This window comes from Aptenodytes patagonicus, chromosome 17, assembly GCF_965638725.1.
Source record: "Aptenodytes patagonicus chromosome 17, bAptPat1.pri.cur, whole genome shotgun sequence".
Taxonomy (NCBI): Eukaryota; Metazoa; Chordata; class Aves; order Sphenisciformes; family Spheniscidae; genus Aptenodytes; species Aptenodytes patagonicus.
In genome coordinates, this window is record NC_134965.1 from 4,472,654 (window position 1) to 4,494,630 (window position 21,977).

General features: G+C 48.1%; 1 protein-coding gene across 7 annotated transcripts in view; it reads left to right on the plus strand.

Annotated features, from left to right (window-relative positions):
- Positions 1 to 21,977, plus strand: part of CAMKK1 (calcium/calmodulin dependent protein kinase kinase 1) — a 115,322-nt gene that overhangs the window by 13,943 nt on the left and 79,402 nt on the right. For 2 of the 7 annotated variants that reach the window (XR_012996662.1, XM_076354257.1), the window contains exon 2: positions 2,239 to 2,404. The exons of 2 other annotated variants lie outside the window; for them this stretch is intronic. The gene's annotated coding sequence lies outside the window, so the exon portion shown is untranslated. Of the gene's footprint in view, positions 1 to 2,238; positions 2,426 to 16,145; positions 16,209 to 17,112; positions 17,134 to 21,977 lie in introns of those variants that run through there. 3 more of the 7 variants (XM_076354258.1, XM_076354261.1, XM_076354263.1) reach the window with 3 other exon arrangements.

Consider the following 21,977-nt stretch of genomic DNA (forward strand, 5'->3'; position numbering starts at 1 on the left):
TGTGGGATTTATCTTCTCTAATACCATATGAGATGGGTGTTGGGGGGGGCCTGTGTGGCTGGCAGGTATGGCACAAATAGTGCTTTCTGTGCAGTGCTTGTCATGTCGCAGAGCTCAATTCCCTACAGTGTTGTGGAGGCTGAAAAAATAAATAGCTTCAAAATGGTGGTAGACAAATTCAGAGATGCTTTCTCAGGGCTCCCTGAGTGACTGCTTAAAGCTGGGAGGCGCTGTCAGGAGGACAAACTCTAAACTCTTCCTGATTATCATTACTATTTTAAGCTCTTAATTTCTGCACCAGCACCCTCCGAGCATCTGCTAGTGGCCCCTGTTGGAAGTAGAAATCAGGGCAAGGTGGATATGTGGCCTGACTCAGTATGGCTTTTCCTATAAACGATCTGCTGGCTTGTTTTTTAGAAGCTCTTGACCTACATCTCAAACTTAGGGCTGGTTCAGGAAGGAAGAACTGTCACAAGTCCATAATGCATGTGAGTGCAGAGTTTCATCATTATCTCTTATAGCTCCTTCTCAAGATGGGAGGTCTTGGTGTCAGCTGGGGCCAGGAGGTGGGACTAGAACTGTGTAAATCAGAGCTTGCTGTAAAAAAAAAAGTGTATTCCAATTTTTTTTAACCTGGTTTCCTTCTGAAACCAGACCCTATGTAAAAGACAAGCCATATATCTGCTGTGTATCTCTGTGTGTCAGTCCTGTCTCCCACCCTGCCACCCATCAGCTTCTGGAGTTTTTGTCCTCCTGGACTCAAATGTCTCTCAGTGGTTAAAGCTTCAAAGATGTATTGTTACAAGTTTTCATGGAAATGGATGGCTGGGTAGAGGGGGAAGATGTTACAGTGAGGGGCCAAGTCATTAGTTCTGCTCATCCCAGGACAAGGTGACTTAATGCTGCTTCTCTCATCTTCAGTCTCTTTCCTGCCGTCCTTCTAGTACCATTCTTTCCCTTTGCCTGCCCACGCTGCTTGGTCCTGAAGGATCCTTGTCCTGTGATCGTTTCTGAGGCTGAGCAGGAACTGCTGTGGTAGCTTGCCTGACCACAACTTAGTACAGAAACCTTAACTCTAAGAAGATGGCATAGAAGCCTTTGCGGGACTGCCAGCAAAGCTAACTTGCATGATGCCACACTGCCATGCTGTTGCTACACCAGTTCAGTTGGTGTTAGTTTTCATTCTCTAGGGTGGTCCATCTCGGACTGTGGTCCCGAGCCTTTCTGAGACGATTTTTTCCCCTTTAAAAGTTCATATGGGGAGTAAATATGGAAAAGAGAAATCCCTGAAAGATAAATAATCCTACAGTCTTCAGCTGGACACAGCTCCCCAGGAAACAGAATTTGTGGTGCTCTTTTTAACACTTCATCATCCTACAGTGGTCCCTGGGCAGGCAGCATTGAACTCCTGTTGCACAGAGGGAGAAGATGCTGTGTTTTGAGGTTGGAGTGAACTGAACAGTGTCAGATCCAGGCACAAATTTATCTGTGTGTCTTGGATCACAAATGGTTGAAGGAGTCGGTGGGATGTTTGTATGTGGGTAAGGAGTGGGCAAATGCAGTTTGACTTGGGTGCTGGCTAATAAAGAGTGTAGCACAAAAAATAAAATCCTTAGAGGAGATTTAATAACAGGGGAGAATAATTGTAAAGTACTCCAGAATATTAACCAATGGCTGAATGTGTCTAATTAGCTTAATGAAGCTGGGTGGTTGGGTTCTTTTTTAATCAAACAGATGGGCAAAACATTATGCACAAAAAATGAGATCTGAGTACAATGAATGTGTTTAATTAGCAAATAAAAGACAGAGAAAGGGTTTGTTTTTCAACTTGAGAAGGGAGAGATTCTTCTTCACTGAATGTTGAAAAAGAGCCTTAAATGTCGTGGTTTCTCGGAAGTCTCAGATTGTTACAATTATTATTTTTTAATGGCTTGGGTGTTTGAGATGGGAGTCAGCCTGGGGCTGGCTGCACCTGCGGGGAGGTGAGTAGGCAGTGGTGGCAGCAATGCCTCACCAGCCCCAGCAGTGCTACAATGGCACAGAGTAATCCGTGGCCGCTCTTGCGGGTTGGATTCCCCAAGGGCAGACTCAGTAGCAGTAATACTGCTTAATCCACTGCTCCAAAGCCTTTTACCTAAGTGTTTATGTGTGATCACCTCTGTTTTGCAGAAGGGGAAAGCAAGGAAGCAGTAGCCTGAGGTTAAGCTGCTTACTTACTTTACTTATACAACTTACCAGGTTGTGCTGCTTACCGGAGGCTTGCATCAGGGATGTCACCGAGAGGCTACCAAGCCTCGTGCAGTCCACTGACTATCCGCTGCTGCTGTTTCACGTGGGCACCAGTGGCACAGCCAGGAGCAGTCTGAGGACCATCAAGAAGGACTACAGAGCCCTGGGAGCAGCGGTAAGGGACTCAAGAGCGCAGGTAGTTTTCTCATCAAATCCTGCCGGTCAAAGGGAAGGGGTTTGAAAGGGCCAGTTGAATCTGGCAAGTCAACAAATGGTTACGGGGCTGGTGCCACAACCAGGGGTTCAACTACTTAGACCATGGGACCCGCTTTGAGAAACCTGGTCTACTGGGGGCTGACGGGGTCCATCTGTCAGAGGAGGGGAAGAGCATCTTTGGTCATAGGCTTGCCAAGCTGGTGAAGAGGGCTTTAAACTAGAGATGCCGGGGGAGGGGAACCTCAGTCCATCCCACTCCTACCAGTTTGATGCCAGGGCCAGCAACAGATGCCCAGAGCCTGGAGAAGGAACACAGGTCAGCAGGAAAGCGCCTGAAGAGCAGCACAAAGGAACTCCAGCCAGTAAGACAGCTTCATCGGGGGCCCAACTTAAATGCCTCTATGCAAATGCACGTAGCATGGGGAATAAACAAGAGGAGTTAGAGACGTGCGCACACCTGCAGGGCTACGACCTCATTGGCATCACGGAGATGTGGTGGGATGACTCCTATGACTGGAGTGTTGGGATGGAGGGATACAGGCTCTGTAGGAAGGACAGGCAGGGGAGATGAGGAGGGGGTGTTGCCCTCTATGTCAATGACCAGCTGCAGTGTGTGGAGCTCTGCCAGGGGATGGATGAGGAGCTGACCGAGAGCTTGTGGGTCAGGATTAAAGGGAAGGCAGGGACAGGTGACATTACGGTGGGGGTCTGCTACAGGCCACCTGACCAGGAAGACCAAGCGGATGAGGCCCTCTATAGACAGATAGGAGCAGCCTCATGCTCACGAGCCCTGGTCCTCATGGGGGACTTCAACCACCCTGACATCTGTTGGAGGGACGACATGGCAGGGCATAAGCAGTCTGGGAGGTTCCTGGAATGTGTTGATGATAACTTCCTTCTCCAAGTGGTAGAGGAGTCAACGAGGAGAGGTGCTGTGCTGGACCTTGTTCTCACCAACAAGGAGGGGCTGGTGGGGAATGTGAAGCTCAAGGGCAGCCTGGGCTGCAGTGACCATGAAATGGTGGAGTTCAAGATCCTGAGGGCACCGAGGAGGGCGCACAGCAAGCTCACTACCCTGGACTTCAGGAGAGCAGACTTTGGCCTCTTCAGGGATCTGCTTGGTAGAGTGCTGTGGGACAAAGCCCTGGAGGGAAGAGGGGCCCAAGAGAGCTGGTTAATATTCAAGGATCACCTCCTTCAAGCTCAGGAGCGATGCATCCCAACAAAGAGGAAGTCAGGCAACAATGCCAGGAGGCCTGCGTGGATGAACAAGGAGCTCCTGGACAAACTCCAACACAAAAAGGAAGCCTCCAGAGGGTGGAAGCAAGGACAGGTAGCCTGGGAGGAATACAGAGAAATTGTCTGAGCAGCCAGGGATCAGGTCAGGAAAGCTAAATCCCTGATAGAATTAAATCTGGCCAGGGACATCAAGGGCAACAAGGAAAGATTCTGTAGGTATGTCGGGGATAAAAGGAAGACAAGGGAAAATGTGGGCCCTCTCCAGAACAAAACGGGAGACCTGGTTACCCAGGACACGGAGAAGGTGGAGGTACTTGATGACTTTTTTGCCTCGGTCTTCACTGGCAAGTGCTCGAGCCTCACCACCCAAGCTGCAGAAGGCAAAGGCTGGGACTGGGAGAATGAAGAGCTGCCCACTGTGGGAGAACACCAGGTTCGAGACCATCTAAAACACCTGAAGGTGCACAAGTCCATGGGACCTGATGAGATCCATCTGCGGGTCCTGAAGGAACTGGTGGATGAAGTTGCTAAGCCACTCTCCATCATATTTGAGAAGCCGTGGCAGTCCGGTGAAGTTCCCACTGACTGGAAAAGGGGCAACATAACCCCCATTTTTTAAAAAGGGAAAAAAGGAAGACCCGGGGAACTACAGGCCAGTCAGTCTCACCTCTGTGCCTGGGAAGATCATGGAACAGATCCTCCTGGAAGCTATGCTAAGGCACATGGAGGACAGGGAGGTGATTTGAGACAGCCAGCATGGCTTCACCAAGGGCAAGTCCTGCCTGACCAACCTAGTGGCCTTCTATGATGGAGTGAATACATCAGTGGACGTGGGAAGGGCTACAGATGTCGTCTATCTGGACCTCTGTAAGGCCTTTGACATGGTCCTCCACAACATCCTTCTCTCTAAACTGGAGAGGGATGGATTTGATGGGTGGACTGTCCAGTGGGTGAGGAATTGGTTAGATGGTCGCATCCAGAGGGTAGTGGTCAACGGCTCAATGTCCAGATGGAGACTGGTGATGAGTGGTGTCCCACAGGGGTCTGTATTGGGACCGATACTGTTTAATATCTTCATCAATGCCATAGACAGTGGGATCGAGTGTACCCTCAGCAAGTTTGCAGATGACACCAAGCTGAGTGGTGTGGTTGACACAGCAGAGGGATGGGATGCCATCCAGAGGGACCTGGACAAGCTGGAGAAGTGGGCCCTTGTGAACCTCATGAAGTTTAACAAGGCCAAGTGCAAGGTCCTGCACCTGGGTCAGGGCAACCCCTGGTATCAATACAGGCTGGGGGATGAAGGGATGGAGAGCAGCCCTGCTGAGAAGGACTTGGGGGTACTGGTGGGTGAAAAGCTGGACAGGAGCCAGCAATGTGCGCTCGCAGCCCAGAAGGCCAATTGTATCCTGGGCTGCATCACAAGAAGCGTGGCCAGCAGGTTGAGGGAGGTGATTCTGCCCCTCTACTCTGCTCTGGTGAGACCCCACCTGGAGTCCTGCCTCCAGCTCTGGAGCCCTCAGCATAAGAAAGACACGGACCTGTTGGAGCGAGTCCAGAAGAGGGACACGAAAATGATCAGGGGCTGGAACACCTCTGCTATGAAGGAAGGCTGAGAGAGTTGGGGTTGTTCAGCCTAGAGAAGAGAAGGCTTCGGGGGAGACCTTCTTGCAGCCTATCAGTACTTAAAGGGGGCTTATAAAAAAGATGTCGGCAAACTTTTTAGCAGGGCCTGTTGCGACAGGACAAGGGGGAATGGCTTTAAACTAAAGGGGGGTAGATTTAGACTAGATATAAGGAAGAAATTGTTTACGCTGAGGGTGGTGAAGCATGGGAAGAGGTTGCCCAGAGAGGTGGTGGATGCCCCATCCCTGGAAACATTCCAGGTCAGGCTGGACGGGGCTCTGAGCGACCTGATCTAGTTGAAGATGTCCCTGCCCAGGGCAGGGGGGTTGGACTAGATGACCTTTAGAGGTCCCTTACACCCTGCTTAGAATCATAGAATAGTTTGGGTTGGAAGTTCAGTGTCAAATGTATGGTGCTGGTCAAGGTACCCTTAGTATTCAGGACACCTGTGGAGCATTTCCCTGATGGCCTGTGCTTGTGTTGTCTGTGCCTGGAGTTCCTGCAGCCACCCACCTGTAATGCTGCTGACCCCAGTCAGAGAGATCAATTCCTGCCACTGATTTCACTGGCCTTGCTGCAGTGCTGGCTCCTGTCCCTGTTGGTGCCCATTACAACATGCATGCTCTTCTGCTAATCTGTCTAACCAGTTTTGTTGTGCCATGGAAACCTGGTGCAAATCAATGCCTTGCCTCTCCAGACAGGAGACTCCTGTCCATATGAACCTTGAGTGCTTATGTAGGTGTGTAATGTAGATCTGTAGTATCTCTGAGTCTTGCCAAGGCTGGGAGCATTTGCTCCAGTCTAATATTATAAGCTGAACAAGCCATTTTGATATTAAGCCTATAATAATAACACCTTGTAGCTAAAGAGTATTTTTTTCCCCATTGGTGGATTACTCAGCTCTGTTCTTTTGAGGCAGTGTTTAACAAAAGCAGAGACTTTCCCAGGCTATATTTAATTAAACAGAGCTCAGAGATCTCTTCCGCTTCATTTCAATGCTGTGACTATGTTGCTCTACAGTCTTATCTCTGGGGCAGTTAGAAATGGAGCTTCTGCTCTGCCAGTGCACAGGCCAGGCGGGTCACTGTCCCCTGCCCAGATGTGCCTGTCCAGATGTGCCCAGTGGTGTGCTAATCCTGGAGAGGCTCATGTAGGTAGGGACCCACAGGCTCCAGCTGCTCTTTAGTATGATGGGGAATATGGCACTTGAGGCAGCCTCCGAAGCTGAGCAGGTGCTTGGGTTGAGCCATGTGGCCCATTCAAGTGGCAGCTCAACTAACATGCTTTACATTACATCTACGATTTGCGGTCCTAATTTCTACCTGCTTCCTTTTTTGTTGCTAATGTGGGTATAGGAGCTTTTTGGGTACAATGGCGTGGTTATCAACAGTTAGACACAAAGGGAAGACTTTAATTTGAAGGTTCCTTATTTCTGTCTTAGGAGGTATCTGTGAGCAGATGGTGATATGCTCTGGTTTTGCTTATTGTAGTAGATTATTTGCCAGATAATTTTTCTGACTAATCCTTTGGCCTGTAGACTGTTTAAAATCCTATAGTCAGGTTTTTGGTAAAAACACTCGTGTTTGCAAATTTTAAAATCTGTTCCTGTGCCTGCTTGCTGATGTCACTGTGAGCAGGAGACTTTTCTCTGGGTGGCAGATGCCCTCTGTTCCACGGGAGAGGGGCAGCTCCTAAAGCAGAACCTCCCTCCCAGTGGCAGGATGGGAAGTAGCACCTTCACACCCGTTTTTGAATTTATTTGATTTTAAAGCATGTTATGGCTGAAGTCCTAACCTCAGCATTGGTGCTAACATACTGGCCTCCCCCAGGGTTGCACTGCTGTTTCATGTCGCATGGTAAGGAGGCAGTCTTGTGGACACAGAGCTTGTTTTGTGCAGGTGGTACTGCATAACTCCACCTGTGCAGACCAGCAATCAGGTGATTTGTCTGTATGTATGTGCTGGTTTTGGCTGGGGTAGAGTTAACTTTCTTCACAGTAGCTAATATGGGGCTATGTTTTGGATTTGTGCTGAAAATAGTGTTGATAACACAGGAATGTTTTTGTGACTCCTGAGCAGTGCTGACACAGAGTCAAGGCCTTTTCTGCTCCCCACCCCACCAGCGAGCAGGCTGGGGGGGCACAAGAAGCTGGGAGGGGACACAGCTGGGACAGCTGACCCCAGGGATATTCCACACCATATGATGTCATGCTCAGCATGTAAAGCTGGGGGAAGAAGGAGGAAGGGGGGGATGTTCGGAGTGATGGCGTCTTGTCTTCCCAAGTCACTGTTACGCGTGATGAAGCCCTGCTTCCCTGGAGATGGCTGAACACCTGCCTGCCCATGGGAAGGAGTGAATGAATTCCTTGTTTTGCTTTGCTTGTGTGTGTGGCTTTTGCTTTATTTGTCCTGGTTTCAGCTGGGATAGAGTTAATTTCCTAGTAGCTGGTACAGTGCTGTGTTTTGGATTTAACATGAGAATAATGTTGGTAACACACTGATGTTTTAGTTGTTGCTGAGCAGTGCTTACACTAGTCAAGGACTTTTCAGCCTCCCATGCTCTACTGACTGAGAAGGCTGGAGGTGCACAAGAAGCTGGGAGGGGGCACGGCCAGGACAGCTGACCCAAACTGGCCAGAGGGACATTCCATACCATGGGATGTCATGCTCAGTACAGAAACTGGGGAAAGCTGGCCAGGGGGGCCGCTGCTCGGGGACTGGCTGGGCATCGGTTGGCGGATGGTGAGCGATTGCACTGTGCGTCGCTTGCTTTGTGTATTCTTTTATTATTATTATGACTATTTTACTTTATTTCAATTATTGAACTGTTCTTATCTCAACCCATGAGTCTTACTTTTACTCTTCCGATTCTCTCCCCCATCCCACTGGGGCAGGGGGGAGTGAGCGAGCAGCTGCATCGTGCTTAGTTGCCAGCTGAGGTTAAACCATGACAACGTAGCTGGGCAGGATGCTTGTAGCCGCACCAATGGGGGTACTGCAGCCACTGGCGCAACTCTCCCTCCGCTGAAAGGCTGCTGTGATTTTTTTAATTATTATTAATTTCCCCCCTAATCTTGTGCCACCTCTCCCTTTTAGAAAAAAAAAATTCTGTTGGATGTCTCTGGAGAGCTGGTTATGGTAACTGCTTGACTGATTTATTCTAGTACTTTAACATTTACTGGATTTACATAACAGCCAAACAATCTGTTTCAGGAGTTTAATATAAACCCAACTCTAGTGAGTCACATCCATGTTAGCAATAATGCAAAGAGGCAGCTGGGGGAGTGAGGAGGTGACTTTTCTGGGTTTCTGCATGGGAATATCTGGCTGCCTGAAATATCTCTGACACTTCATAGCTGAGTGATGCTGCCAGTTCTCCTCTGCCATCAGGGAGTTGTTCTGAAACTTTGAAAGAGCAATGGGTGCGTCACATCAGTGTTCCCATCGCTGCTCCTGGCTGAGCTTAGTGGCCTTTCCAGAGCTACCCTGGCACTCTGCAGCCTTGTGGTGTTAGGTACCTTTACGTGGTGTGTGCATGTTTGAAAGAGGGAGTGTAACTACGAGAGCTGCAAGAAGCAGCCTGTAGTGATTTGCTGCTTGCTTTTTTCAATTAAAAACCATGTAGCCTTTGTGCCAGAACTTTGTGGGCCAGGTCATCGAGGTGTGCGTATCGGCACAGCAGCAAGTGGGATGCTGATGTGTACCAGCACATCTTCCTGGGATCTGGTGACCCATGTGTGGGGTTTTGGGGCCGGAGTGGGTTTCAGCCCAGCTGGGTGAGAGCTGGCCCTGTGCAGTCACAGCCAGATGGCAGAGCTGTTGGGGTCTCCCTGCCTAGGCATGAGCCAGGTGAGCAGGACTTGTTCCTTGGGGACAGCAGGAGTGAGATCCATCATGATGATTTAACAGCAGGGGTTTCCCAAAGCATGGTGTGTAACCTGCTGCTTCAGGTCCTATCCAGGCAGAATAATTCTGGGACTCCCTCAATTGTCTCGTATGTTGTATGAACGCAGCAAACCTTTGGAGCAGCTCTGCCACGGGCAGCCTGGCCCTCCCAGCTCCGGAGGCTCTGTTGCCTCTGTAATGGTGGGGTTGTAATGTGGTCAAGCAAAGCAGGTCTGCAGCTTGAGTTGTCATTTACAAAGATCCCAAGCAAGAGACAGCAGGAATAGAACAGCCAGGTTTGCGTTGCTGCCTGTGTTAGAGGTTGGCTGTTCAGCTAAGCAAGCGCTTCTCTTGCTGCAGCTTGCTTATTTGAATTCTTGTCTTTAGAATGGAAAATAAATGCTGGCTGATGAGATCTATTACAGCACTAATTTTAGAGCGTGCCAAACACTAGGAAATTGTTTTCAATCTTCAGTCTCATTTCTCCTTTATTTCCCCCCTCCATTTGTGAAAACCGCCTGTCATTCTTCTAAATCCCCGGTGATGTCCTGCTCCCTGGTATCTTCAGGCATTCTCCTTCCAGCCCTCTCTTCTGATACTACTTTGTTCAGCCACTTGACACTGCTGTTATAAAAGCTCTCTCCGGGGCTGCAGGCAGCCGTGTTGGCATGATGCAGGCAGTGAGCGCTCAGCCAGCTGGTGTGGGATGCCAGCAGAGCCCCCTGCAAGGCTGAGGGGAGCAGGGGAGGCAGCATCAGAGTGGAATTTCTTATCCTTGGGTGCCCAGGGCTTTATAAGTCTTTCAGCCCCACCCCAGCCTGCTTTCTCGATGAGCAAGAGAGAAAATATGAATTTCCCTCTGGTCTGCTGAAGTTTAGGAAACAGTCCCAAAGCTTCAGTGTTTGTCCTTGGCACTAATGAAAACCTGAGTCGTTGCTCAAGAGGATGGAGCAGGCAGTGAGTTAAGAACGAAGATGCTAGATCAATGCCAGAGGGAACAGCAGTGCACAAAATCTAGGTTTTTAATACATGATTCCTTTTCATCAGCTGGAAGCTTGTGCTGGTTTGAGAAGAGCCTGGATGCCTAACTGGTTGTCTCCTTTGAAACCTTCAGGGTGGCTGCAGACACTAGTGCTTCCTTTAGTGCTGCTTCTGGTTCGCAGTGTTTAGCAGAGTCTGACTGAGCTCTAGATTAAAGTTGGTGGCAAAAGTCCAATGTCTTCACCCCATGCAATTTTCAGAGGCTCTCTGGAATATGTTTCATGGGTTTGGCAACTAGATGTCCCTGATGGCAGCTGCTGTGACCATTAGCAGACAGATTGCTGAAAGACTTGGTGCCTGCCCTGGGGGTGGCCTTTGAAAATCTTCCTGCCCCTGGCTCCCTCACCCTTCACTTGTCTGGAGAGCCCAGTCTGCTGGCAGCCGGCGGTGGCCGTATCCCTCAAAGAGCTGTCTCTTGCCCTGGCTTCTTGTGCTGGAGACTGGTGAAAAACTCCCTGCTCCTAGCAGTTACCGTTTTATGCCTTCCCTGGGTGCGCTCTGGACCCTGCAGCTGCTTGAAGTGTCAGCCCATGGGATTTGGCAGGCAAGTGTCTTCATAGTCGGCCTTTGTGAATGTGGCTGAGATAAACCCTTTACTGAACTAAATGTGGTAACAGCTAATTCCTTGGAAACAGTCACCTGGGCCCTGTGTGATGAAAAGAGGCTTTGCTGCTCTGATTAACAGCACTGGCAAGAACATTAACTCACTTTTCTTTGGAAATGAAAAGCACCTCTCCAGGAGAGTTTAAGGGATTAGGTACCAGCTGGAATATTAAGGTAGGGTTTTTTTGCACCTTCCTTCTAAATATGTAGCTTAAAAGCCCATTCAGCCCTGATGGGATGGGTGATTATGGCTGAGCGTCCCCATGCTGTGGTAGAGAAGAGACTTGACGTGGCACAGAGGCCAGTGTGAGACTGGTGTCACCTGAGGAGCTTCCCTGGGAGGACAGCAGTGGTGAGCAGCTTTTGGCACTAACTGCCTACACTGGGGTGTCTTGCAGGGCACGAGGGCTCAGTATTGTAAATTAACCCCTGTCAGACTGGGCAGCCTCCATCTAAAGGGCTGAAGCTCACTTAAGCCTTGCTAAGAGCCAAATGACACTGACCTTTTCCAGCCCCTTCTTTAGCAAATGCCAAAGGCTGTGGAGAGCATTCCAGCTATTTTGATAACTCTACTTTCCTTTTTTGGGGGAGATTTTCACTGATTTTTTTTAACACAACACTTGGTTTCAAAAGCCTGAACTAGATAGTCTATCTACATTAAAAGCAAAGTTCTTGTACTTAAGTGAAGGCTGCTTTGGGCTATATTTTTGAGGCCAGGCTTTTATCTTGGTGCTGGTTTCCATGAGGCTGCATGCCTAAGCTCTGCCCTGACAGAAGCTCAGCCTGACCAGCGAGCATCGCATGTGATGCTTGCTGATGAAGGCTGTTGACCAGCAGCCTGGCTGGCTGAAGGGATTAAAACAGGTGTATAAAATTTGTCTGTAAAATAATGTAAGATTGAGAAAAGATTAAACACTTATATTAAGCATTTGTTGTTCAGAGCAGGTTTGAGTGCTCAAAATACTTCCAAAATCCTGTTACCTTTCAACCTGTCTTTCTCCTACTGCATTTTCTATTTTAAGTAAATAGCACAGTTAGCTCAGAAGGGAAAAGATGTAAGTGTCACTGTTCAAAGCATGCTTTACTGGTTAGATATTTATGGGAGACATTCAGGAAATGAGCAAACACTTGAAAGTATATGTATTATTTATTATTGTAGCTGATTAATTACTACTTGAAACCTTTTGGTTGGTATTATGGCTCTGTATACTCCTTGCCAAGCAATGCTCCAGCAATGTATATGCTGGCATTTGTCCCAGTTAAACATTGCAGGAGATGAAAGTGCCGCAGCTGACTTATGGAAGTTGGGAGTTTGAGCAGTGGAAGATGACAGCGTGGCACTTGGTGCAAACACCAGTGAAACTGAGTGAGATCTGCAAGCAGACAGGACCAGTGAGACACTTGGTGATGGCTCAGTCCTCCCAGCACAAGGATGAGTTGCTGGACCCATTTTGGGGAGAAGTAGCAGGGTGGGGTTAATGTGTCTGACTCTGCGTAATGAAGTGATGACAGCCAGGAGTAAAACTTGGCTGCCAGCAGGGACTTGGGCTCCCCACTTCTACAGCAGTGATTCCTCCTCTGGACTAGAATAGAGAAGTGCAGAGTAATTGCTTGAAAAAAGGAGGTGACTCTTACCTGTCCCAGCTGTGCAACTGGTTCTGAATCCATGGGATCGCAGGGCATGCTGTGCAGCAACCTGCTGGCTCCATGTCCTCCCTGGACCCATCGTTAGATGTTGCTGTATGTAAGACCATGCACCACAATGTCTCTTCTTGCCTAGGTTCCCGAGCTGTGACTGGAAAACCTCTTTAATTCATGTGAAGCCCACCCAAAGCACTGGGTGAGCAAAGCACAGATCCCATCCAGCAGTTCTTCCCTAAGCAATACGTGCTCTTAAGCATTTGCTTAGCTTTAACAAGACCTAAGCAAATGAGGCATGTGCTGAGGTAGTTACTTAGTTCTAATCTGCACATCTGGAAGAATAATATGATAAAATCACAGTGGAAGGGGTGGTGGGACTCCCTTTGCCTTCAGCAAAGTATATGCGATGCTCAGTTGCAACGGGAAGAATCCCCTTCCCCTTGCTATTGCTAGTGTAACCAGAGGTGGGCCCTTTCCTCCAGTGTTGGCCATCCCCGCAGGGATACACTCATTTAACTCTTCTGCAAAAAAAAGTTTACAGAATGCTGCAATCAGAAAAGTTCCTTAATCAAATGACTCCTGTGGGAGAGGAGTGAGGGGGCCTGGAGAGGAATGGAAGAGTCATGAGAGATGTAGAAAAATGCTTTGTATGGAATGAATAATTTTTGGTGCAGAGGCGGCAGTGTTGTATTTAATTCTAATTTGGGGATTTCTTGGGAATGCGTGATTGATGCCCAATGAGGGGTGCAGGATGTTGTTTCTCAGCAGGCTGTCATTCCCGCACTCCGTTTACCTGTCAGCACTCCTATGGAGACTTCTCTCTTTGGATGCCATTAACCCATTTCCCACAACACGTGCCTGCAGCCTCTCCCGGGAGCCAGCAGCACACAAGGGGCCCCGGTCAGTCCCCGCAGCTGCGGGGAACCACTTTGGGGTTGTGCTTTGGCTTGTTCTTCTTGGCTTGCCACTGATGGGCCAGGCACAGCCCAGAGCTGCCCAGCCCTGAGCTGGCCGATGCCCCATCAGCTCCAGGCTCGCTCCTGCCCATGCGATGTGGTGTTACCTACCTCACATACAGCTCTCCTCTCTCCTCGACCTGGCTGTCATCTCCCTGAGGAAGGACTAGCTCTTGTTGTATGTGGGTTCGGTGCCTGGCCTGCAGCAACGTGGGTCCCTGCACAGCATCATGCCCAGACCCTGCTGGGTCAGGGGAAGCGATGCTGGCACTGGGGCTCCTTTCTCTCCCATACTGACCTTCCTCAGGAGAGGAGGCACTGGTAGTCCTACACTTATAAAAAGGGCCATTAAGAGTTTTGGTTTGCTGCAGTATAAATTTCAGCCAAATTCTTCTACTTGGCCCTGTCCCCTTAATTAAGAGTTGTGTATGTCAAGTGCTGTGAGCCTGAGCAGAGCCACATTGCAAAGTAAACTGAAAGCGTGGGACTTAGGCGAGTCTTTTGTTACTGCTGCACAGGGCTTATGCTAATAACAGCAGAGATTGAACCCAATTCCTGATGAGCTTTCCAAGAGTCTGATTAATCTGTTTAACAATGGAGCTGTTTTGATCTTTTTCATGAAAGTTAAATTTTTGTCCCTTTCATAGTAGCTGTGGATCATGTAAGTACAGCAGTATTGCTCTCCTAATTGGCTTCAGGTTTATCTGTATCTATTATGTTAAGGGTTTGCAAGAGCACCCGTCACCATAGCATCAGAATGCTTCCCATGCCAAAAATGCTTGATAAAAACATACATATATGTGTGCACACTTTTTTTGGTCTGTTGGAAAGTGCGAAGACATTCTGCTGGAAGATCATGTTTTTGTATGATTGTATTCCCCAAATAGCTTTGCAAATAGCTCTTTTCTGCTCATGCTGGTATTACGGCTCTGGTCCACGTGCCATTGAAGAGAGATCTTTCTGATGAGCTCTGGACCAAACCCTGTACAAGCAGAATTTTGCATTTCTATTGTTTATGGTTCATACTGTGGGGATGGCGGGGCAGGGTCCCGTTGCGCTGGTGCTGTAGAAAGACAGTCGGTGACAGACTCTGACTCAAAAACTTCTTGTCTAAAGGTCAAGATATAGCAAGGGGAGGAGAGGAGGGTGGGGAAGCAGGGGAGAGAGTACAAATTTTTAGCCAGACTAGTGTCTCCCCTGGGCAGGCCACAAATGCTCTGGCTGGCTTTAACTTTCTGAAAAATACAGCAGCAGCATAGGGAAGCAAGATAGTTAAAGTGAAGATGTAGATGCTGAAGGTAACAGGATTTAAAGGCTGCGTGGCACAAAATACAGTGCGGCGTAGAGCTGGAGGAACCAGGCTACACAACGTGTGCTCGGAGAAGTGTTCCACTATTTATAGCAAAAGCTTCTTCCTCTCTTGATTTCACCTCTTCTTGAATGCACTCAGTGATTGCTTTTCATGTATGAATGCTTGTAAAAATGGAGCTCCCTAAACAGATGGGAAATGTTTATATGACTTAATGACTTCAGAGAGCTCTGGTTGTTTAAAAACAGAGTGGCTGTGAAGTTGCTTTGGCCGCAGTCGGCAGTCCTCCGAGGAGCAGATCCGGTGCCAGCGGCAGGACAGCGCAGTGGTGGCTGCACATAGCTCCATCCTTGGGGAGCTTCATCATTACTGACTTTACTAATGTGCTTACGGTGGGGTGGGAAGGAGTCTTCCCAGGGGGTGAAGCGCTAACCTCTCTGGGATTTGCAGTGTCACAGAGCAGAGGGTGAATGAAATCTCGCCAGTGATTTCCAGTCGGAGCAGGATGAAGTTCTTAGCTTGAAACCAGGGGCTTGTAATGAGTGGGTCTTTGAAAAGCATTTTATTCTGGGTGTTTTCCTACTGCTTTGCTCCCCACAGTCCCCTTTGAATTCAGCTACTAGGAAAGACAGCTGCAGTGTTGCCGGTTACCCTGGGGTCAGACCTGCCTTGCCTGCAGGTCGGATGCAAACAGCTGAGGGAGTATTCCCAGGGGTAAAACTGTCCTTATGTCTCTGCAGCCGACTCCTAGAGAAAGGGGTTAAGGATAAGAGTAAACTCCTTTCTGCCTGCCTCTCTCTCTCCCCAAGGTACAACTATTTGTCTGCTGAGAGGATCTGTCTGTCTTTGGGTTCGCTTTTCACCAGTGCCAGAGGCGTAAGTTCAAAGTGCCGCAGCGGTGTGCTGGTCTGTAATCCTCCAGCAGCCAGCAAGTGTCTTGTGTGATGGCCAGGAGAGCTGGAGGTGGCTGGTGGAGTCTTGCTGCCTCATTAGTGCTTGGGAGAGTGGCTTGGATGGAGACAGACACACGGAGCGGTTATTCCAGCAGGGAGCAGACAGATCTCATGACATTGTAACTGTAGCAGGAGAGCTGGTAATTACCCTTTATTTTGAAGGATGCCTTTAGTGTGGGAGAGGGGATGTGTTTGTAGCAGTGTGAAGTGGATTCACGGTGGAGCTGCTGTGTGTTCTTCTTGAAGGCTGCTGGGTTTTCCTCCCTCCTGGAGACTTTGTTCATGCATCTGATACGCATCTGCTATGGAGAGCAGTAAATGATGATGTGCTGGTGGGATCTATCTTCTTTGCTTGTGGCTGCCCTGATGGAGCCCAGCGGTGCGAGGGACCTTCCGAAGAGAGACCAGACCTGCTGACTGACGTCCTCACCTGGATTTTAGGAAGAGGGCAGAGGGACATCTGCCATAGACCTGCTGTCGGATCTTAAGCTAACATTTCAAAGGCATCAAGGTATCTGTTGGGGTCTGTTAAAAAGTATTTATGGGAATTACATCTGCTCCCCATTGCTCTACTTCCCTGCCTGTGAATGTATCCCACAGGATGTTTGTGAAGATGAGTGCAATTATTTTGCAAGGTGCTCTTATTCCTCCAGAATGGATATTTAAGTACCATAAGTCGTTTAACTTAATGCTTTTGCAGCTTCATATAAGAACTTTTTTGAGAGTAACAGAAGGATGTTGAAATTTGGCTGTAGTCCTGGCACCTGCCTTCGCTGAGGCCCACTGGCTCCAGGAGCCAGGCTCTGCCTGTCCCTGCTGCCAGGAGCAGGGCTTGTGTTTGCATTTGAAGGGGTGCTGAGCTGCACGATCCACTGGTGCCAGCAGCTTGTACATGCTTAACCCAAGTGTTAGCTGAGGTTGGAGGCATCTCCAAAGTTGACTTTCAGAACACTTTAAAATGCAAACTCTCAACGTGGTTTTCCTCTGCTGTTTCAGCACAGGGTTTCCTAGCAGTGCTCTGTCTATCTTAGCATGACAAGGTCAGTAGCAATTACACTGGTGTCGGAAATGGGAGCCCCTTCCTGACCTCGGAGTGCTGCTGCATTAATATATAAAATGGACAAGTGAATTAGGTAATGAAACGATTTGGATTTGGTTGTGGATTGAATGAGACTTCTAGAGCCAATGTGCTTACTCATCAGATGACTCATGTCTTAGTCACTTTTAGAATAAGTGCTTCCCTTTTTGGGTGCTTCCAGAACAGCATGGGTAGCAATGAGCTTGAAATTTCCACCTCCCCCTTTGATAATTTAAAAAAAAAAAACCTAAAAAAAAATGATTGTGGGAGGGAAGATAGTACAATCAAATCAAGGCCTTTGGAAAGAACGGGATGGGATGGTTTATCGGACAGAAGAGGAAACGGCTCTATCTGGCAAGTAAGGTGCACCCCAGGTACTTAGCCTGAATTTTACAGCACTGTGAGATGTTAATTTTATTCTTTGCTTTGTGGTCAGGCAGAGTGATCTCATGCTTGAAATCAGACTTCTCAAGCTTTATTCTCAGAGTACTCAAGTGAGTCCACATTGTGGGTGGGCGCAAGTCTGAGTCTATTCTCAAATTCCTGTGCCACCAGCAGTATGTGAAAGCATCCTTAGATGGAAGCTGGCTCCTGAAACACTCTCAAGATTGCTGTGCAAATAAAACCCTGCTGTTTTCAGCTTGTATTTATATGTAATTATATTTTTCATTACCAAAATATTGAAGAAGTTGACTTGAAACCTGATTGTTCAGAAATGTGTATATGTTCAAGCAAGTGTGAATAGCATATCTGAGAACCTGGGGAAACAATGAAAAATTACTTTGTAATCCACTGCCAGCTTTATCTATATAGCAAATAAACTGGGATTTTTTTCCTTTTTCTTCCTAATCTTTCTTCTCCTCTTTTCTAATCTCAGTCATCCTGTGACAAATATTACATAGGCTACTCCTGATCTAACCATGTTCATGATGAATCAGGTGAGCTCAGAGTGGCACGGTGTGATCTCTGCTTCTTACTTGACCTGCATGGCTGGGTGGCAGCCAAAGTGGGAGAGCAGTGCAGGGAGTGACACGGGGCATTGCTGCCAGGTTAGGCATAGGCTTTGCTAAGCTGGATGTGGTTAAACTCTTATCAGTGCTTCAGATGTTGAATGTGGGGCTTGCACTGACTGTCAATAACAGGTCTGTAAGCATGACTCCAGTGCAGATGTTTTGATTTCTGTCAGGAATGATGATACAGTGTTATAAAAAATAATGCTGGAATTACTTTTACAACGGTATGTTCAGTTATAGGGAGAGTACAAAGTCAAATGAAGTAGCCAGAGGTCAGGAATCAGAAATTTGGGATTCTCTTATTGAGCAGTCTGGGTGACCCTGAGCAAGAGCGTCTCTTCCTAACTCCTCTCTGTAAATGTTCTCTTTGCCCTTGGTGAAAAGGCACTATCTGTAAAACACGGGTAGGTCACAGCAGGTGACAGATACTATGTAATGAGAATTTCCTATTGAAATGTATTAGGCTGCAATTTCAAAAACAGGAAGCTGAAGAATTAGGGGTTTATTGTTAAACAGAACTGGTTTAACTTAAGAAAACTATTTTTGGCTTTCCTTATGAGTGTCCTTTGTCAGGTACTAGTGAATAATTCACAGGCTTGTAGGTATTAAGGTCTCTGTAATTGTCTATGCTAGGTCTCCTGGGTCACAAGCGTAGAAGTTTTTACCAGCAGTCCCTTTTAGAGAATTAAGTCAAGAGGAATTTATCACTTCCTCAAGAAGTTTTCCAGTTTGTTTTGCCTCTTTTAATTGCAGAAGAAGTTTCTTTGTGTTCTCTGTTTTAAAATGTAAATAACTTACAAGATTGTTGCTACTCCTCAAAGGCAAAGGAATTAAACTAATACATGATAATATAATAATAAAGGCAAACGTTAGCAATTTGGTGCTGTTTCTGCACAGAAAACCTTCCAGGTGAGGTTAGTTCATGTACAGGGAATGCAGATAAAGCTGCCTCCAAGTGTGTTTCCTCTGTGGGTTTATTTGTACTTCTGCTCAGTGTTTGGTTGATGATACTGGGCGTTTCTGGCATCCTTTTCCAAATGAGCGTGTGTGCCCCCCAGACATCAACAAACAATTAGGAAAGCACAGGAGATTACTGTGCTCCCTGCCCCCCCATGCACCTCTCCTGGGCTTGAGTGGCTGCAAAGCAAACAGCCACGGCGGTTTAGGGCCAGAGAGGGACAAAGCGAGAGGAACTGAGCAGGAGCTGCGTCCAAGTGTGACACTGGAGCATCTTCAGCCTATGATGGGAGCAGCGATTTTGGAAGACTCGATCCAAGCATAGCTGATCTGTGTAACCAGGTGAGACCTTCCAGTGGCCCTCTGCCACCCCACAGCTGGTTTGTGCCCTTGCTCCCCATGTCTTGTGTGCAGGTAGCTGCAAACTCTTCAGGACTGAGCCCAGCCCTGCCTCTGTGGTGTGTGTGTGGTGCCCCGGGGGCTGACGGGGAGTGCTGGTATCAGGGCAGTGGTGCTGTGGTGCTCTCTCCTCGCTTGCCACACAGAGCTCAAGGTGGCTGTTTGTGTGTTGCGGCTTGTGCAGGTGGAAAGAAGAAAGCTGGATTAGAGGCAGACCCCATCTAAGAGGATGGATGCAATGGGAATTATTTCCGATGCTGCTTTGACGTGAGCCCTGCTAGCCTAGAAAGAGCTGTAAATGCAAATGTGGAAGCAAATGCTGTTGTCCTCCTCCCCTCCTGGGAAAGGAGCCCTGAGATGGCTCTAGTATAACTGGGCAGCTCTCTTGTTTAGACACATGTGAAACATACTCACCCAGACACTCACATGAGTATTTCCACATTTTTCAGGCTGAGATTTTCAGTTTGCACTTTGGTACGTGAATGTTGTCCCTTCTGATGTCCTGAGACCACAGTTAAAGTTCAAGTATGTGCTTAAGTGTTTTGCTGGAGTAGAGCCGTTATCTCCATCGCAGAGAAGTAGTGTGTTGGGAAACTCGGTGGCTGCATACAGACTAATTTTTCTGAGATGCATCCTGGAAGGTGCTGAGCACCCTGGCTGGGAGCCAGCAAGGCTTTTAAACACATGCTTTGCTTTTTTTTTCTTCACGTTGTTACCAGTTTTGTTCTTTGATTTCTTGTCCCCTGACAGCTAGAGATGGATATCTGAGTAGCCAGAGCAGTGTAATTCATCTGCCAGTGATATCCTGAGCTGTACCACAGGGGTGTCTTGTGGGACGTGAGACGGTTGGCAGGAGCAGGTATTGCTTCTGGTGCCTAAGTCAATTGGCTTCAGATTTTCTCTTCTGCTGGGCATGGAGCAGGCCAGGCTGCATGAGCAATGCTCAAACTACATTTGTAAACCACATTCCATCTTTCCATGTGTCTCTGCTTGCTATTAAACGGCAATAGATCGTATTTCCTTCCCTGCTTTCCTCTTAGACTATTTGTTTTTCCCCTGCCTTGAAAATTTTGGTGCCAAACTGCCAAATTCAGGTTGTATTTGGAAGTGGCATCATCTGCAGTGGAGCCCAGGGCAGAGCAGAGACGAGCCTAAAAACCCTCTGGGGGTTGCTGGCTTCTAACCGCCATGGGGTTTTCAGGACGTTGTTCTTTGGCTTTGCTTGCTGTGTGCAGGAGAAGGGTGCTACAGCCCTAGTCAGAGATGGGGAAGGAGGCTTTGATTCTGCAAAGAGATGGCCCCATGTGTGCTGCCATCAATATCGGCTGTCTCTCTTCTGTCCCTACGTCTTCAGCTGGGGAGCTCCTCCTGTAGGTCAGTGTGCCTCTCCAGGGCTGGGGCATGCGAAGCAAGACTAAATCCTGTGTTGCTGTCAAACTGCACCTCCCTCAGCTGGGGACATCTCCTTGCCAGCAGATTTACTCCCATCCTCCTCCTGCACCTGCTGACTTGATGGCCAGAAATGTGCATTTTTCTGCTCTTCCTGTTGCAGCTCTGCAGAAGTGACAGCTGTTGGATGGGTTTGCATTGTTTCTCATGCTTCAGAAGGTGTCTGGCTGGTTGAGTACAACACACAGTACTTGTCTGAGCCACGGAGAATGGGGGAACTGCCTTGGTGTCCCAGGGCAGCCTGGCACTCCAACTGCGGCTGTGCTCAGCCCCAGGCTCACTGTGCACAGCCAGAATTGCTGGGGTGCAACTAGGGTGCCCCAGGGTGGCATTTTCACACTTGTTTTTCCAAGTAAAGCTGCACCTGGAAACTTTTGTTGGTCTTTTGGTGCTGCAAAGCCTTTTTCATGTGCTGACAAATGCTGAGATTATCATCAGCCTAAACTTCTGGAATAGCCTTGCAGTGACTCAAAAGAATGGCTTTTCCCCAGCAGCCTTTGCCTAGTGGCTTGCTGGATAATCTCCAGTCATTGACCTTGGGGCTTTGAAAGTGCATTTTGGCTTAAAGAGCTAAAGCTTAAGGCTTCAAAGGAATTGAGAAGCCTGTTACCCTTTAAATTTCCAAGCAGTGTGGGTTATGTGTGCATGGACAAGGGTAATCGTAGGGGTGGTTTACCTGGTTCTGACTCCTGTGGGATCTGTTGCCCATCCCCCCCCGGAGCCTGTTCCCTCTGTACAGAGAGCCTCTCTGCTGCCACCTTTGATTTTGTGCAGGTTAACTGAGGCTGTGTTTTCAGGTCCTGGGGTTTTTAAAAGATGTGAGGATTATCAGAAGATGGGAGTTATCCATGTGGAAATACAGCAAATGCTTTGAGCTCTGAATTGGAAGTCCATTTGTCTTTTTTATAGCGTTCACTGCTTTTTGTCTTGCCCTGTGTAGTTCTGTGCTTTGCCTCTTGCCTTGGGGTATGCAGATTTGCAGAGTTGATGAAGACCACCTGCCCATGGACACTTAGAGATGGGTGCTGGGATCATTTCCCTGGTTAAAACTCTTTGCAGAGATCACCTTGAATAGAAATCTCCACCCATATTTGAACCACTGGGAAGAAGAAAGCCTGCTGTGTTCTGTGCTGTACGTTTTTATTGTAGATTGGCAATCCTGGAACAGCTGGAAATTAATGTTTTTAAAATGCCGGAAAGACTTTTCAGTGAAGCTGGCTTACAGAACTAAGCAACTTGATGTATCACCTCCAGATCTCTCAAAGGCAGCTGAAAGCTTTTTCCTTATCTGGGAGGAGGATAAACCTCTAAGACCAACATGTATAAATGTGAACTTGTTCTGCCTGGTGGCTTGTTCGGTTTGTTGTGGATGCTTTTTAAACAA